Consider the following 19,274-nt stretch of genomic DNA (forward strand, 5'->3'; position numbering starts at 1 on the left):
CAGCACAAATTTCAGATATCCTATAAAGGAGAAAGCAGAATACCTGTCCTACCAAAGGTTGTAAAACAGAACCAAACAATACAGAGAAATTGCAGGATAAGGAGTGGAGGGAGGGAGTTAGTGAGAGGGAGAGAAACCACTACATCAAGCCATCTGGATTAAAACCAGATCCATCATTCTAAATTGGTGTTTGAGTGCTGAGCAAATGAGCTAAAGGAAGAAGAAAATCAGTGTGTTTGTATAGATGCATCATAGGGCATCAAGGAAGTGCTGGTTTACATTCTAGGCAGAGGAAAGTCTGTGCACAATCTATTATCTCTGGCTGATATTATGAAGCTGTTACTAAGAAATGAAGTGTATTTTGGGATATCCCCATGCACATGTACTGCTGACCAAGGTCTGCATTACAATCTATCCAGAACTTAGGCAGCAGTTAGTAATTAAATCTTAATGGTTATCTGCTGAGATGAAAGCACTTGGGACAGAAGAAACTGAAGTTTAAGAGGCTCACCACTCCATAGAAAGAGAGTTTGGAGCCAGGAAGGGTTACCACAGGCAAAATAAAGATATGGAATGAAAGATATGGAAGGCAGGCAAAAAAAAAAAAAAATAGCAGCAGTGAGATAGGGAAGGAAGTCAAGAAAGAAGAAAAGATCCCTGTGGACAAGCTAAACAGGAGTTAACACAAGAACTGCAGAAGCAGCTTAGGTTGTCAAAGAATGAAAAGAAACTCCCACTGGGAATATAAAGAGGAGTTGTTATTTTAGGCAGGTTTGAAGATTTTCTTGCTCTATTTAGCAGAGAATAAAGATAATTTGTTTACAGCACTACATGCACCTGAGAAATGGGCTGCAGCTCAGCATGTTCAAGCTAGATAAATATGGGAAAGGGTAATCTGAAGTAAGGACAAATCTCAAGGACTAAAGTTAATCCTAAAACTATACAGATTTTGTTCAGATTTCAAGGCTTAAGGCAACACATATTCTAGTGTCTGGTCAATGTCTAGCCAGGCAGCTTAGCCAGATCTAAGACACAGGGGCTATTTATATATAAATGCCTTAAACAACTGAGCTTGCGCCTTGCCTTGGTACAGCATCTAGTGTAGCAGAACTGTCCCTAGACCATGCTTCCTTGTGTGCCAAAGTCTGTCCAGAAAACAGGTGAATCCCTGTAGACAACAATACATTTCTCTTCTTTCACAGCATTTTCTCCACAAGTAATCTGGCTTTTGGTGATAAACCTGATGGTCATCTTTTAAATACAAAAATCATCAAATGCATTTCAAAAACTTTTTTTGCTTTGTTTTCTTACATCTACAGCATTATTCCAGCTAGAGTGAAACTGCTGTCAACTCAGGTGCTTAGACTCAACTGTCTGTGAGAAGAGATCCTGGAAAGTTCACTGCTCTAGGAACAACAGTGAATCACAGAATCACAAAATAGCTGGAGTTGGAAGGGACCTCTGGAGTTCATCTAGTCCAATCTCCTGCCAAGGCAGGGTCACATAGAGGGGGTTACACAGGAATGCATCCCAGTGTGTTTGGAATGTCTCCAGCAAGGGAGGCTCCAAAAACAGGAGGCAAGGTGCTATTTAAAAGCACCTCACTCATCAACCATGCCAGTCTAGACTGTAAAGAGATGTGGAGGAAATCTTTTTCCCACAAGGATGGATATCCTTACCTTTGTGAAATGGAATAATTACTGCTTCAGATTTTTTACTTCACAGTCAAATCTGGTTGAAAGTTTGAGAGAACACTAGGTTGAAAGTTTGAGAGAACACTAGTACACACTGCAGCCATATAACCTGTACTGCTTTAGAAATCTGGATACAGATATCTTGAAATTACCTTCTCAAGGATATACATAGAATCCTAACTTGTATTCTTTCTTCAGTTAGACCTGAATAATCTGTTATATGGTAAAGATTGCTGGTTTGTTCCTTGCTCTAGTTTCCATTTAACTTAGCTTACTAAGCTCAAGAAAAGATCAGTCCACTTACAGCAGAAGTTGAAAAACACCAGGTGTTTCACTATCTTTGCTCAAACTTGCTTAAGGAATAAATTGTTCATGTCATATCCCAGACTAATCCTTCTCAAGAAAACTATCTGCCTAGTGATTTTCAGAGATGCTGAAAGGAAAAGAAATACTTAATACTTTAACAAAAATACTTTGAGCAAGTTGGTTTTTCACTTAAAATTCCATTACTTCCTTCAGAAAGCAGCTTTTAAAATCAAAAGAAAAATCAGCTTCTAAAATCAAATTGGAGACAGACCCTGCTTCTGAACCTGTCAGCTTGCAATATCTTAGAATTGAAAATCCTTGCAGCCCCAGAGTCATCATATCATTCTAGGTCGATTCCCTTCGGAAGCAAGGCTTGAACAGTTCCACTGTGTACAAGTGTGTATACACACATTTGAATCCTGTGGCTCACCTCAGCTGTGAAGAAAGGTGGAAAGCGCAAAGATAATTTTCTACAAGTTTCTCATAAACTGGCAGCAGAGAGAAACTCTCTGCATGCTCTGGCAGATCCAAGAGACCACTTCCAAAACAAAATCTCACTTTATCAGACTTTAGAATCCACACTGCAGGACCACTTCAGCAAAGATCCCAGTCAGAGCTCCTGAATAATTAGAAGATACAAAATCAATAGGAAGAGGTCCGGCACTCTCAGAATAACTTGTTAAAAGTCAAATAGCTCCGTAAATATACAAACAGGTGAGCATCCTCTGCTTCCTTTCCCAGTGCAGGTTGGAGTACTGCCAGGAAAAAATAAAAAAGATGAAGACCAAAAAATCAATATAAGAACTTCAAGCAGGTTCCACATTTGTGCTTTTGTGATTTTTTTGTGATTTGAAACAATGTGGTGCTCCCAAACGTAAATAAACATATTTTTAGCACTATGCTTTATTTCCTTCCTCCCAAATGTGATATAATAGTAAATGGTCAGAGTCTATAAAGCACATGCAAACTTTGAAGAGATAGGGAAGAGCATGGGGCTACTGGAAACTGCTGGTCAAATTACTTTGTTTAGAGAAATACATCCCAGACAGATGCATGACTCATATCCACTACCATCTGTTAGACAGAAATAAGCCATCTTTGCCTCATTAAGGTAGAAATTATCCTCTTTTGTAGTCAAAGATGACCTGCTGACCTGGACCCCAACAGCTCAGATTAAGCAGGTTGGGACAGTTGATGGTATTAGGACCATTTCCTTCCCACTCTCAAAAATTATAATTTAACCAAATTTCCATCCTCTCCTTCTGAAATAATTCCTCCAGGCATTAGGATTCATTTCCCTCCCTTCTGTCCTTGGTTGAAGGCAACTAAACTGTATAAACTGTAGCAGAGCATCCCTAATCATAATAAATCCTTGTCTCTCCTGGAGCCTGGTGAAAATCCCCTGGATATGGGAGTGATGCAAGATGGGATTCACAACAACTGTGAGGCCTAAAGACCAATTCTGTGGGTATCAGCATCCAGACAGCAGGTAAAACTGCCAGCCCCATGAGGAACAAAGCCAGAGGATCATCAGCTTTGCAGCTCTCAGCCAAGCTAGGAACTTCCAGGTGCTCCCTGCAGCCATGGAGCCACAGCAGTGCTCCTGAAGGGGTCCTGCCAAACGTGTGCCACCTGTGAAAACCACTGACCATAGGGAAGCTATGGGCTGACAGGACAGAGATGGCTTTTGCATCCAAGAATTCAAATTCAGATTCCAATAAAGGCATATTCTGCTTGCAGTCTGTGTGGGTGCAGGCTAATTTTGTGTGTGTGCACAAACTACAAAGGGTTGTGTTTCTTGACCTTCCTCACTCCCAGCAATGTGTTATCATTTTGGGTAAAAAAAATGTAACACAAGAGCGCTCTTGTATGCACATATCCAGCAAAAGTGCTGACAGCAACTGTAAGCTGGTAGAACTACAAAACAGTCAAATATATGCAGAAGGATGAAGTTAAGGTTTCTATTCCAGAATTTTCAGTTATTTTACAGTCTACTTTCCATTTGTGGACTCCAGTTCTGAGCACGGACTACAGGCTGAAATACTAGGAAACACAATGGCTGAGCTGAGACTATCTCAAAATTATGGATTTTTCTATCACCACAGGTACAGCATCCAGTTATCATAATATCAAGTGGCTTCAGAAAGGGAATATACTTTCTCTTGTTGCAAATTCTGCCAAGATTACCTCCCCCTGAAGATCAATTTCATAGCTATGGCTACACTACAAAGAATACTCCTCCCATCTAATTCACAAATAAAACAATAGAGACATTATAAATAAAATGTATCCAATCTTTACAATTTATGACAATTTAAATGCTGAAACATGATATTCCTTTTTTTCTCTAAAACTGGTGTATTATGAGACCAAAACTTTTCTTTCACTCCCCACCCTCACCAACTACCATCTCAGGAAATAAATGGTTTGCACCTGCATTTTACAAAACACCTGAGCTGTGCTGGAGTGTGTCTGACCTGATGCAAACAAGCAAGCACAGCATGATGCCTACTTCCTAGCAGTGTACAGCCTAATTAGATGGAGACCCAAAAGTTCTTGTCAACTTCTATACCAGGGGAACTTCCTTCTAGCTCTTCAAAAAGCAACAGCATTCCTGTGATGCCTTAAGTTTTAGCTTTCATATTTTTCAGATTCTGTACTGCCTTAGTGTGTAACTCTGAACTTCATATAAAGTGTTAGCAAGTTCTCTTCACAGTTTAGTTAGACAAAAATCCTTTTCCAGCCTGAGAACCAAGGACACCATTGCAGCTTCAGGCCCAAAAGTACAAACAACAGTGAATTGAAGAGAGAAACTGGGAGGATGAGACTTCTTAAACTGAAGCTGTAATTGGACAATTGACTCCAATCTGTAAATCTGTAAAACTTATAAAAGTGTGAAAATCTCATGACCTGTCATCCAACTTGCATCCATCTTGGGTCCATCTTGGGTGGAGCCACGGCCAGTCTCTTGTACTGCCCAAAGTGTATCCTTTGAAGGCCTTTTAATAAATGCCTACTTTATTCCTTTAACACTGTCTAGCCTCTTTTCAAGGTAGCCACTCAGGCATCACCTGCACACCACAAAAGCAATTAATTAGGATCTCCATAAGTATGGGAAGAATGGCTAAAAGGTTTTAAAAGCTCAGTATTGCACACAAAGATATTGAATACAGCAAGAGTCGCAATGTGGTTGAGGGTTTGGGGATTTTCATCTAGTCTAGGTTGGAATTTGGAAAAAAAATGGGATGTGAATATGTCAGAAAATCTTGGTTGTCTTTTAAAGCCCTACAAAAATGTTTGAAGAACTGCCAGGGACAGTTTCACTTTTCATTTACTGTCCATCAGACCTTTCCCATTATTTTCTGTCAGAAGATGAAGAAAAGGGATAGATGAATAAAGAAGCATTGTGGAAAAATATTTATTTGTTTTGTTTTAAAAAGTTGTAATCTTGTTGTTAGAATTAGAATAATTTTAATTAGGCTTAGACAGAAGTTAGAAGCTGGCTTCCAGCTGTACCTGTGTGCTTGCAGGGACATGCTATACCTGCTAACAACAGGGGATTTGCATGTGTGTGTGTTTAGAAATTATCTGCAACATTTTTGAAGCCTTCTTTCTCAAGTCTAATATCCCTGCAATGATACCCAAAACAGAGGCTGAGATAGCCTGGACATGTCAATAACATGGATGAAAGCTTTCCTGACTTAGATGAAAAATCCATGACTGATATTACTGATTACTAGTATGACTGATATTACTCGCATTACTGACACTAATACTCTTTTTAACTATTATTTACCTTATTAGAAAAGTTCTCATTTGCTTCATCTCGTAGTTTTTTCGGTTCACTGTACCAGTGCTGAGCTTTTTTTCTTCCATATATGCATAAATTGTTGCTGGCTGACTGCAGTCACATCTTTAAAGCTCACTTCTACAAATGCGGAAAGAGCTAACTGCTCTGAATACCTGATGTTCACGGGGGTTTAGGTCTAAACTAGTTTTCTAGCCCTTTAGGCACACACATTTGAAAAATTTGTTCCTAAGAATGTCCTTCTAGTTGAATAATTTTAATCATAGAACTTGGAGTAGGTTTCTTTTCGTCTCTTCTTTTTTTTTTTTTCTTTTCTTTTTTCTTTTGCATTTTCTTTTTTTTTCTTCTTGTTTTTTTTTTTTTTAATTGCATAAACACTTGTGTGTGTGTGTGTGTGTGTGTGTGTGTGTGTGTGTGAAATGCTACTGCTGTAGAAAGTGTGACATACAGTCTAGTGCAACTTATCAAATCCAGGCTGTCTGGCAGTCGATTTCCAGCACATCATGTTTGTCTCATGAGCTGTGACTACAGCCCATATAGTTTTGATTTCTAGATCTCGTGACTGACCACATACAGCTGCTGTTTACAGAACTGTCATATTTAGGCAGAGAGTGTTAAAGCAAACCTTCTTACGCTATAGAGATAAGTTGCAAGAGTTTAATCAGAGAAATAAAATAGGAGCAGATTAGAAAAAATGTCTAGGTACTGCAAAAACTCTGAGTTAAAGCAATAAGAGCATATACAATACACCTACACACTCATATGTAGACAGGTGGGTACAATTATATACTTAGGTGTATATATAGTAACACACTTCTATGATAATTGAAAAAATAACTTTAATACTCATGAATTGTATGCAGTAAATAGAATTCATATTCAGGTTACAATCTGTCAATTAAGAAGGTTGTTCCAATATATTTTGCTGTCAAAGACATATTAATCTCACTTGCAAACAAATCCCTCTTTTATTTAAGAAAATATTTAAGAGATGCTTCTTTTACTGAGCTCTTTTTCTGCCAACCCTTTTATAAGAGAAGGGTACAGTAAGTATCCTAAACTAAGAATTATAGATGATGACATTCTCTTTCATTATCCAGGATAATAAGCAATTTTCATTCCTTGGAAACAAGCAGACTCTACAGCAAGCCTTCAACAAATAAGAAGATGCATAATAGATGCTAGGATCATATAATGTTTATCTTAATTTCAGGAGTTTTTATGGATGAAAAAGTTACACTGTGGATTGAAGATTATTTGGGACAGAAAATAAGACATCTTGCAAGTAAGATATTTGATTTTAGAAATATTATTATGCTTTCAAAAAATGATACTGTCTAGGATGTAATGTCAGAAGAGGTATTGAAATTTGCAGTTCTGGAGGTATGCATTTGTTCGTTTTTAGCTGATTATAAAAGCATCTATGACTCAGAGGCTTCACCTGAAATTAAACAGTGTCTTTAGCAAGCAAATTTGACAGAACAAAGAAATATTTTTTTAAAAATTGAAACATATCCACGAGAAAATTGCTGATAAACTTCAGTAAGAACTAAATAGAAAATAATTCACTGGAAAAGGATAGATGGAAGCAGCTACTGTTGATTTTTTTTGTAAGTCTCTTACCCCCTGTACAATTTGGCTTTAAATAGTAGCTTAGTTAGAGCCAAACTGACAGTCTAAGAACATCAAGATGTCAACTCATACACTGCTACTGCTTTTAGAAGAAGACAGTAACTAATTTTAAGGGGGTACATGTTATACAGACTCTGGTTTATCTCACAGAGCTGGTTCATTTCTTGTCCTAGCCCGTTTCTGATGCAAGCCCAAATTCGCGAAAGGATTTACAATTAATTTTAAATGGCTGAACACTGTCCTTTGAAGGACATACTTAGTTTCTTTAAAGGAAGGAGAAGGCTAAGGACTAGTAATGGATTTACCAGAGTAACAAAAATGTCACATAAGTGCTTTCCTGCACTCTCACACCAACCCCAGATAAACACTTTAGTGCCATCTGAAACTGTATGCATAACTCCAGCTGTGCCATTCCTCATCTCCATGCATAATGGTGGCCTCTCAGTGCTTCTTTGATTTGAGACATTTGTTCTTTTGTCCTCTGTGGTAAAATTGCAGGATGTTATTCCTCCCTCTGGCTTTACAGCTAGAAGTTGACATGTAGAAGAACTGAGGCATCAGGTAAATTTCAACACACATTGTCACTAACAAGAAGAGAAGACCCAATACAAGACCTTTTCTGCATTTCAGAGAACATGTGCTTAAATGACATTTGCGCATTACCTAAATATCCCAGCAACAAGTGAAGAAATCCTGTCCCCTTGTTCTCAAACACGTTATGTCCACATTGCATGAAGCCTGTCATATGAGTTTAAATATAGTTTGCAGACAGAAATAATAAAAAAGGTAAAAAGAAAAGAGAAGCCACTCAAAAACCAAAGGACAGAAGGCATATTTCATTTGGAAACAGGTGTCAAATCAGATAGGGAAGGAGAAAGAATGGATCCAGAAACAGGACCAGCAGAGATGAAAACTCTGGTCAAAAAACAGCAAACACTATAAAAGCTATCAGATACACTGCTTCTAGAGGTGACAAAGATAAAATGAGTTAGAATTCATTTCACATGTGTTTTATGGTTGTTGCACACTTAAAAATCCATCCCTCTACTCAATCATAACTCTTTTGAAACACAATTAATTCAGCAACTGTTTCCTACCCTTTTTTCCCAAATAGATACAAGTCTAAAATTCATCAAATACAGAAGCTATATAGACTTCAGTATATAATATGTTCTATTGAAAAACAATTATTTTTTTGGCTTTGACAATTCACTGGGTGTTTATTGTTTAGATAAAGGGAATCTAAAGGTCTTCTCTCAAGAAAAGTTGTTCCTTTGTAGTTGTCAAATGGTAAAGGACACTAATAATGGAGTATTAAAACAAAGCAAAAATTGACAATGAAAATACATACACCTGTTTTATCCAAACTCAAATGCTGCTTGTCACTTATCAGAAAAACAGATTGCAGTACTCACAAAATATTTTCGTTGCTGGTATAATGAAGAACTTTCTTTTCAAAGGCAGATGACTGAGATAAATATTTATTCTGGTGAGCCTAGTGTAAAATGCCTATATTCTTTAGAGAAGCATGAAACAATTAAACAGACTGGGTTTCATTTGAATTTGAAAAATTAGAAGACACTTTACACAATTTAGCATAGTAGCTGCAAAGTAGGACTATGTCCCATATAGGTGACAGACTGAAGCTCAAAACAGGAAACCTTGTGTTTGAAACATTAGCATTTACTTTCACAGCAGTGGCTTACACAGCATTCTGCTACTCAACACCACATCCTTGGCTTGTGTAAAGTATTTGGAGGATTTAATAGCCCAGAGCTCTGACTGATTTTATTCTTCACACCTGCAGGGCTGTGATCACAGAGAAGTAGTGGGATGGCTCCTATGGCTGGAGTGTTGGGAGTGAAGGATGCTTTAGGAAGGACAGGCAGGGGAAATGCTGAAGAATGTCATCAGTGATCAGCTGGAGTGCACAGAGCTCTGCCTTGGGATGGATGAGAAGACAACAGAGAACTTGTTGGATCAAAGGATCCAAGGAAGGGCAGGGACAGGTTACTTTATAATGGGCATCTGCTGCAGTCTGATGCCTGCCAGGAAGATTGAGTGCCTGAGGTGCTCTATAGACAGGTGTGAGCAGTCTCACATTTACAGGCCATAGTCCTAAGGGGGAACTTCTGTTGGAGGGTCAACACAGCAGGTCAGTAAATCCCGGAGGTTCTTGGAACACAATGATGGTAACTTCCTTCTCCAAGTGACAGAGGAACCAAAGAGGAGAAGCGCTGTGCTGGACCTTGTTCTCACCAGCAAGGAGAGGGACTGGTGGGGAAGGTGAAGCTCAAGGACAGCCTTGGTTGCAGTGACCAGGAATCGGTAGCACTTGAGACGCTTACAGCAGAGAGGAGGGCTCACAGCAAGCTCCCTATCCTGGACTTCAGGAAAGCAGACTTGGGCTTCTTCAAGGATTTGCTTGGTAAGATACCAGAGAATAAATCTCTGGAGGAGAGGCCCTGGAAAGCTGGTTAATATTCTTATCCAAACTCAGGAGCAATGTATCCAAGTAAAGATTAAGTCAGGCAAAATCACTAGGAGGCCTCTGTGGACAAACAAGGAGCTCCTGGTCAAACTCAAACACAAGAGGTTTAGAGAGGATGGAAGCCAGAACAAGTAGCCTAGGAGGAGGAACACAGACATTGTCTGAGCTACTAGAGATCGTGTTAGGAAAGCTAAAGCCATGTTAGATTTAAATCTGACCAGGAATGTCATGGGCAACAATAAAAGCTTCTACAGATATGCCAATGATAAAAGAAAGATTAGGGAAAATGCTGCTTGTCTCCAGAAGGAAATGGGAGACCTGGTTACCTGGAATATGCAGAAGTCTGAGGTACTCTATGATTTTTTTTTTGCTCAGTCTTCACTGGCAAGCTCTCCGGCTACAGTGCCCAGGTTAAGAAGACAAAGGCAGGGACTTAGAGAATGAAGAATTTTCAGCTGTAGGAGAAGATCAGGCACAAGAAGATCAATCTCAAGAATATCTAAGGAAGCTGAAAATGCGCAGTGTGACCAGCAGGTCAAGGGAGACAATTCTGTCCTTGTACCCTGCTCTAGTGAGACCCCACCTGTAGTACTGTGCCCAGCTCTGGGGTCCCCAACAAAACAAGGACGTAGACCTGTTCTAACAAGTCCAGAGGAGAGCCATGAATATGATCAGAGGACTAGTTTACCTTTCCTGTAAAAAGAGGCTGAGAGTGCTGGGGCTATTCAGCCTGGAAAAGACTACCTTGAGACCTTACAGAGAAATTGCGAATGTTCCATCCCTGGAAGGGTTCAAGGACAGGTTGGATGGAACTCTGAGCAACCTGGTCTAGTGGAAAGTGTCCCTGCCTATACCAGGAAACCTGGATCTAGATGATCTATAAGATCCCCTCCAACTCAAGCCATTCTATGATTTTATGATTCTATGGGAAGTGACTGGTTTTACAATTAAGTCATTCCAAATCTTTCAGATGCTGCAGCAGTTAAGACCTGTTCTTTATTCACCAGGCAGGGCAGTCTTCACATCTAGACTAACATCTAAAGGGAAAAGGTATCAAACTGAAAGCACTACTAATCATTTATGTATACTGTTTGGAAACAATTCTCAGGTCTGAAAAGTGCCTTTCGAATAAATACAGACCAAGGAAATGTAATCATCAAAAACAACTTAGACATCACACTCTTCAAAAGGAACAAATTGTCATCATGACATGTAATAGCTCTTGAACAACATTCACAGCCCTGTCAGGGGTTTTAAAAGATTGACAAAACGGGATGTGGATATTAAATTTATTTTCTTTCCTACATAAAATGCACGTGCACGATAACAGTGTCCTGGCAAGCTGAACTTCACAGTTTTTGTCATTTTTTTACAGGCTGTCTTGATTTATAGGAAGTGTTATTTCTAGTATGTGAGCCACAGTGCAAGGGGAACTGCTGTCTCTGGCCATGCACAACTGACCCAATTCTTTACATGTGGGGATTAAAAGCAAAGACTCTGGAAAATATGATGTTGACCCCCACATCCAGGTTCTGAAACATTCACAGTACTCCCAAGTTGAGTCCCAGAAGCCAAAGCTTCCCTGGGACTAATCTTTCCCATTGGTATCTGTTAAAACAAGAAGGAGACAATTTCTGGAGGCTGTTTCTTTCATTCCATATCCTGAGGCTGAAGCTCTGGATTTGCCCAGGGAGCCCTCTAGCATGCAACCTCGGAAAGAACTATGGGAAATTCTCTCCTCACTCTGGGAGACCACCCACACAAGGTTGCCCCACTGATCCGAGGCTGAAAGGCCTTAGTTCCCCTTCTGCCACAGAAGTGTATCCCAAAAGTCACACCAGCTGTCCCAGAGCTGGCTGGTTCCTCCTCTGCAGCTTCAGGCAGCGTGGGAGACAGGCCACCCACTGCCATGGCCTTGCCTCCCTCAGGCAACTTCGTGTTTCTCTTTTCTGTTTGCTTGTTGGCTTTTTTCCCAGTACCAGGGGCAGGTCTGAGTTGTCAGCAGCTTATCACAAGAGAAATATTGGGCTTCACTTCTCCTACTCCCACCCCATCTACTTCTGCTCCTCTGCCCTGGTTCCCAGTGAGAAGGGGAAGGGATGGAGAAAAAGGAGTATCTTTTACACGTTCAGTGCACTGACCTTTGCTACAAGCTGGTCTTTTTTCTTGAATAATGTGGATAAGCTATCAGCAGAGTGTTTCTCTCCACAGTGGTGGCCAATGCCTCAGACCCACAGACGTCCCCCTCCCACCTCAAACTGAAATGTGCATGCAGCATACTGAAGGTCACAATAATAACAATGGATCTATTCCTCAGAGTTGGTTTTCAAAGCACAGAGAATGAATGAAATCCCCATCTGTTGCTTTATATCCTGCTGATTTAATCCTCTGAATCACTAGCAGTGATAAAGGAAGTGCTGGACATGTGAGAGAGCCATCCTAAGTCCTTTCTGCCACACTGCCATGGCTGCAGGAAGAAAAGCCACTCAAGCTGAAAAAGGATGGTGGTTACAGAGAAGTCTCTGTGAGGAGTTCTCATCTCTGGGAAGGACTCAGTGGTCTGAAATATCCTGGGACTGTTGATCTCCAGGGTGTGTTGGAAGAAGATGAATGTCTCAAGAAGCATTTCTCCGCTCATACCAGTGATGACCGTGACATCTTCAGAGAAAGAATTTGTGCCAGCTCTGTAACAAGTGAGGGGAGAATGTGGTCGTCTGCTGTAAGTGTTGACAGCAAATTGCCAGGTTTTCTTACTTTTTCTTTATATTTTGTATTGAAAGAACCTTTGTGTACATCCCAAAAAGGTGACATATACGTGCAGACAAGTGGTGATGTTGTGCCTTGGTTTCCCCCTGCCACCCTCCTGTGATGTCACTTACTCTTCAGCTGTTATTTACTGGAATTGTGCAACAGGCTCATATTTCCCTTGTGCAGGTATATCTACAGCCTGGACACCACCTGTAGCCATAATACTTTCAGCTCAGCTTTAGCCTTGAGGCACTAGAAGCTTTTCTCTCTTTAGTAGGGCTGGGAACAGTTGTCCTTTGTTCACTTTGCTTTAGTGTGGAACCTGTGCTGCAGGGAGGGAGATGAAGGAAGGGGATGGAAGGGTGATTTAGAAGTGAAGTTGTTAAAAGGGAGACTGGTGTCTCCTCTCAGTCTCAGGTGGATTTCCTTTTGTTTAGTCTAACAGAAGAGAATAATATTTCCTGCTCTGCATGCACAAACAAAAATATATATTAAAAAAAAGCCTCTCAATAACAGTATTAAGAGTTATGGGCTTCGTGGGGAAAAAATGAAACAGGAACAAAACAGCCCCCCTCACAATCCCAGCTTCCTTGGATGGCACAAAGCATCATAAAACAAAATTCTACAGCAAATACTGTAGAACAGGGATATACAGTATTGCCCATAAAATTAGTCATGTGTTATTGCACAAAGTGGTGTTTTCCATAAGAGATGCCTATTTAGCAAGCTTGAGCAAGAACATTAAATATGAAAATAAGAAGAAAACATTTAACATTGTTGAAAAGTAATTAAAAATATATTTCACCATATGCTTCCCTGCCATTACTTCATTTCAGCAAAACAAATGCCTAGAGCATTTATTATCCCCCATCATTTTTTAAAGAGGCCTAATGTTTCCATTTGGCACAGGAGACACACAGATAAAATGAATCAGCCCTGAAATGAATTGTGTGAAATGCATTTGTCTGAATTCAAAAAGCTTCTCTGTAATCAAAAAATGCAGAAGTATTTCTATTCTCTCAAAATGTGTATCTGAAAAATAACCATTTTCTCCTGGTTTTGCACTGTAATCTTTGACACAAAGGCAAAAATTCCTTTATGTTTATTAGGGTTCTGCTCCAGTTAGAGTCAATTTTACAAAGTTCAGGTTGCTAACACAGCTCCAAAACAGCCTTAGTAGTAAAAAAGCAAAACAAAATTTAAAATTTTAAAAACATAAATAAAGTACAACAATACATCAAAAAGCTTTCAAAGCACAACTAAACTCTTGAGACTGAGTTTATCCACTGTGCAATTATGCTGTTTCTTGCACTGTGATGCCAGGCATAAATTTGACCACAGGGTTTTAAAAGATAGATTATAAGTAATTTTATTTTAATTCATGGTGGACAGAAGAAAAAGGTATCTTCTTTCATAAGTGATGACTCAAAGAACAGTAGTTTTCAGGGCTGCATTTTGAGATTTATTTTTGAAAGTGATGTATCTCTGGCCAGTTAAAGGCAGAGAGAGGAAGGCAGATATTATTCTTCAGAAGAATAATGGATTAATAAAACAGCCACTTAAAAAAAAAGTCCTTGTTTGTGTCAAGTGATAAGAACAACCATAATTAATGAAAATAATTTATAAACACAGCTGGATAAAGATGTTCGTGCTGTGTAGTTGATGTGGTAGTTTATTCATTACTGGCACTGAAACACACGCTGTGTCTCTTTGTCTTTACACTGACTCCTTTTGAGCATGTGAAACCTGACCCACCAGCCTGTATACCAAAGCTCTGCCATGCAGGACAATCCACTGGCACTGACCTGGCACGTCACGGTGAGACAAGTGACCTGAGACAGAAATCAAACACAGCAGATTCTTCCTGGGTGACCGGAGGCAAGGAATGCATTAGAAGTGATGTGAGAAAGCCCTACGATGCCCTGAAATGGTCTGCAATAGTCCCTCCCTTTCTGGGAGCAATGAGGGGAGACAGAAGCAACTGAGGAGGAAAGAGTATATTACATTAGTCCAAAAGATCTGGCTTTTTCTGTCACTTCATAGAAGGAAGCACAGAGAAAAAGGTGGTAGGAATCAGGGAAATGTGGATACGGGCTTTGTGTCTTTCACTGGACTCAGCAGGAGCAAATTTTGCCATGGTGCCACAAAGCCCATAGCATATTTTTGATATCAATTAAGATGTCTTTCCTTCTCCCTTCTTCTGTTCCACCCAATAAAGTATTTCAGTTCAAACACCACATTCTTGTTCTCATTTGAAAAAAAATTGAAAGGGCAGCACTGGCTTCAAATGATATCTACAAATGGAAAAGCTGGATTGAAATGTTTCAACTGAAAACCACAATGGGACTTGGTAGCCTGGAAACTCCCAAGGGAATTATTATCCTTCACTGTTGACCACCATTAAAGAACATGACCAGGAGAAATGTCTAAATATTATCAGATGCATAGTTAAACCACGTTATCTAACAGAAGAGTGTGTTTTGCAGCAGATGCAATTTTGTTATGGTTCCACATGAAAGAAGCTGGCTCTTCTATTCAAGAGATGGGTTCGTTCAGCTCTGGAAATCCCTTTTTAAGAAACACTTTATCAGGCAAGAGTACAACACTGATGCAGAGAGAAGAGGTGGTGGAGCTGGGGAATGGAACAGATTTCCATCTTTATCAAGCAGACCAAAGGCCTATGCTGATCAATGAATCCCATCAATTCAGTAATGTATTTCGAGCACAAAGGTCACTTGTCCTTTACAGAGAAAAAATAATCTGGGTTTGAATGAGTTTCTTTAGCACTTCCAGTTCATGATTTGATCTACTCTTAGAAGTTGTGCTAGCATTACTGAGTGGAAGGGGAGTATAAAAAGAAATCACACTTTAAACCAGAGCATGGAGACTTAGCTCCTCAAAAACAGATTTTATTTTCTACTGAAAGAGGAATAGTTTTTCTAATGTAAGCTGCATTTCCACTTCAGAAACCTGCTGGTGTCAATTGGTATAACTATACTAGTAGACCATTATAGATGTAAACAATCCCCATAAAACAAACTAAGAATTTAAGTACAGATTCTAAGAAGTTTACTTAATGTTTGCAAACTGATGTGAGCTATCCAAGTGAAAGGAATTCTTAAATGCTGCTAGATTAACTACTAAATTGGGAATATTTGACTAATTCAGTTAGTTGAAAGATCTTGCACTATTTTATTATGTCTAAAATAATCTATAATCTTCTAAAGGCTCAGCACGGTGGATTTGTAGTATAAAGCTGAAAAGCAGAGGAAGGAGAAATGTCAACAACACTCAGCATGGCTACTCCCCAGATTAGCTGTATATGCCTAGAAAAGGCATTTCCTACATACCAGCCTGGGATGTATGTCATATATCCTAGGATATATGTCCCAAGGGCCTCTCAGCTTCCAGGACCCAGACATTCAGTAGTACCAAACAGCATTATAAAAATGTTATATCTATTTCCCAATTACTGTGCATACTGTAGATATTAATCCAAGATATGTTTTAATTAATTGGTATTTTTAACTGCTCAGAATGACTGAAACTCACTTTTCTCCACCAAGGATGTATATTGTGTTAAGTATAAATTAGCTCTATTTTGAGCTCAAAAATTGTGCATAAAACTGTTGTCCAGATTAAAAAAAAAAAAAAATCTGTCTAAAAGAGAATGAATAAATAATTGTCATCTCCTGACAAACATAAAAGCAGAGGAGGAAACACATATGTGATTTAGAAACAGGATTACTCATAGATTCAGAAGTAATAAATCCAATTACCTTGCTTGATTCATCAATAAATGGGAAAGTAGTATTTGTTTTATTATCAAATTAAGTTATTCTTTGTAAGTAATCCACTTAAAATAATTGTTTCCTAGCATCAAGGAAAAGTAATCAGCAAAAAGGAACATAAAATGTCTTTCTACTGCTTTCTCTGTAAAAGGTTTTTTCACATTTTTCTGAGCACAAGATAAGACTATTATAAACAGTGGAAGAGAAATTCATGGAATCCAGATAAGTAAATGCTGCTTTTAAAACATCTTTTGCTCTAACTACATGGCACAGTGATTTAAAAGCAAAATTCTCACACCTTAGATTCAGAATAAAATGGTCTTCTGGGAACTTCACAATTCAGCTACTGTTGAATTTTCTGTCCTCAGTGAAGCAATGTTGGTGAAACCTTTGACTGCCAGGGCTGAAGTATTCCCAAAAGTATCCTCTGCTCACAGGACATTACTTTCTGTGTGTAGAGTACAAAAATATTGTCACTGCTAGTTCACCAATATTGGCACAACAAATACAGGTTCACCTATCTCAGGAGTAATAGTTTAAGCAGAGACAGAGGGAGATGGAAAAACTTAAAACAAGCTATCTGTTGTGGCTAAACTATACTCCTGCAATTTTATGACTTAAGTGTGTGGAACCTGAAAATGTAATATAAGGAGCAAAACAGGAGAAAAATACTAAAAATCGTAACCTTTTATTTTTTCTAAATCTCCTTTCTGCAAGGCAGCAATGTCCCCTACAGTTTTTGAACTCTCAGACAGTAAGGCATCTAGAACACTGTCTCATGTTCAGAGTTTGGTATGCAAAATAATAAAACATCCCTCATCTTATTGAAAAGGAAATCATAAATCCCACCAATGCAGAAAAGGCTTTTATTTGTCATCAAAGAACTGATTCATCTCATGCAGAGTGAGATTCAAAACTTGGATTACAGAGATTATCTGGCAGTGACCAGAAGTTTATGTATTCACCATATTCTAGCAAGATTAAGTTTTTGGCCCTTCTGCTAGGGAAGACTCCACTGTGCTCCTTTGTGAAGAGGTGAATCAACTTGCATTGCCATGCTAGACACAGCAGCATAGAGTTTAAGACAAAGCTATGACTCACTGATGATAAATTAATTTTTAAAAGAAAAGTTTTCTCACTTTGTACAAGTCACAGTCTGGAGCAGCCCTGATAGTGTAAGCTCCAAGCAAATGAACAGTTGCAAACAGTTACTAAAGATATTGATTTATGGCAATGTCTGTGGAAAGCACCATGGTATGAGAATCTGTTTCCATAACCTAGACACCCCTTTTTCCCCTGTATTCTATGCTCCTAAATTGCTAGGAGCTGCAGAACTGTACCAGACCACAGTTCTCCAATGAAAGTAGCCATTAACCCCTCAGATATTCAGGCTGTTCAGCTTTCTACTCTTGCATATATTCAAGCTAGGACCTAGCATAGTAATGGACAAGCCACTGAATCCTCTGGAGTTAATTATTTCAGCTCAGCAATCTATTTCTGGGTGTCACTAATATTAATGTGGAGGTTGTATGTTCTTGTCTAGGACTGTATTTTTAGCTGGCAGAGACCCATCTGAAGGCATAGTTGGCTGTCTAGGGTTGGAACAAAATGTCAAACCATCCAATATCTAAAAATATTAATGTAATTGCATGCTGAAAAGTGATAACTGAGTAAGTAAATACAAATGAATGTCAGCTTCAAATTGTGGAGTATGCTATTCTATTTTTTTCTTGCATTAATTGGTATCAATCACTTTAATTTTTTTAAGATTCAGTATCCAAATATTTTTTTCATACAACAGTGAAGTATTTTGGTTTAACTTTGAATACCTCATGAAATAATGCATCTGAATACTTAACAACAACAAAGAAACCCAAACAACCCAGTATCCTAACACATTATAATATTTACAAATATTTAAATATTCTTTAAAATAATAATTGTATTGAAAAACACTAAGTTAAAAATCTCATAAAACACTCAGGTGCTAGCATGAGGATTGGAATTGCCACTATAAACATTATAGAAACATTATAACTGCACATTCTGCTTCTGAGATAGTTTAATTCCACAGTTTCTTTTAATGATACTCATCCTCAAATGAGATTGCTGTACTTTGAAATTTTGGGGAACCTGAATTCAGTGGAGAACTGTTTAGCTCAGAATAACCAATTATGTATGAGAACAAAAATCTAAGATAGTCAAAGGGAGAGAAAACCAACAGTGATTAAAATAAATGAACAACGAACAAAACTCATAAATCAAATACCTTTAGGCTCCTGTGAAGTCTGAAGCATAGCATTGCAGTCTAATTTCAGTGAGAAAAATCAGAGGAGGAATTCTGCAGTGATTCTAAATAAAGTATACTGTGAGCACAAGGATTAACCACAGTGCACTACATAAAATATTAATCTATTTTTGTCACTTTGATTCTATGATTCCATATTTTTCAGCTCCACTATAGGAGCATTTGTGATAATTTTTTCTCCTCTTCACTACATATACCTAATTTGTCACTGAGAATTCATTTGAATAACAGATCAGAAGCACTTCTGGTGTGTGCACACAGCAAGACTGTATGACCAAGAAGGAGTATTTTCCCTTGCAAAATTCTAAATTCTGAAATCCTCCATTATTTCCTCATATGAAGTCCATGGCTTTTACTTTTTAAGTTATGCTATGGACAGAACTCAGTGATGACAAGAGTAGCAATAAGAGACTGAATCTAGAGAGTGAGAACCTGGGTCTCTTAACATTTGAGAGTCTGGGTGGATTAATCTCTGCTAAAGAAGCTGGAAGAGCTC

General features: G+C 38.7%; 1 long non-coding RNA gene across 2 annotated transcripts in view; it reads right to left on the bottom strand.

Annotated features, from left to right (window-relative positions):
- Window positions 1-18,891, bottom strand: part of LOC116183323 (uncharacterized) — a 45,263-nt gene extending 26,372 nt beyond the window's left edge. The window contains exons 1-2 of one of the 2 annotated variants that reach the window (XR_004147926.2): window positions 18,740-18,891; window positions 16,769-16,918 (exon numbers count right to left, since the gene is read on the bottom strand). This is a non-coding gene — a long non-coding RNA (uncharacterized LOC116183323). The remainder of the gene's footprint in view (window positions 1-16,768; window positions 16,919-18,739) is intronic. The other variant, XR_004147925.2, reaches the window with a different exon arrangement.
- Between the last annotated feature and the right edge of the window lie 383 nt (window positions 18,892-19,274).

The sequence above is a fragment of the Lonchura striata genome, chromosome 1 (assembly GCF_046129695.1).
Source record: "Lonchura striata isolate bLonStr1 chromosome 1, bLonStr1.mat, whole genome shotgun sequence".
Taxonomy (NCBI): domain Eukaryota; kingdom Metazoa; phylum Chordata; class Aves; order Passeriformes; family Estrildidae; genus Lonchura; species Lonchura striata.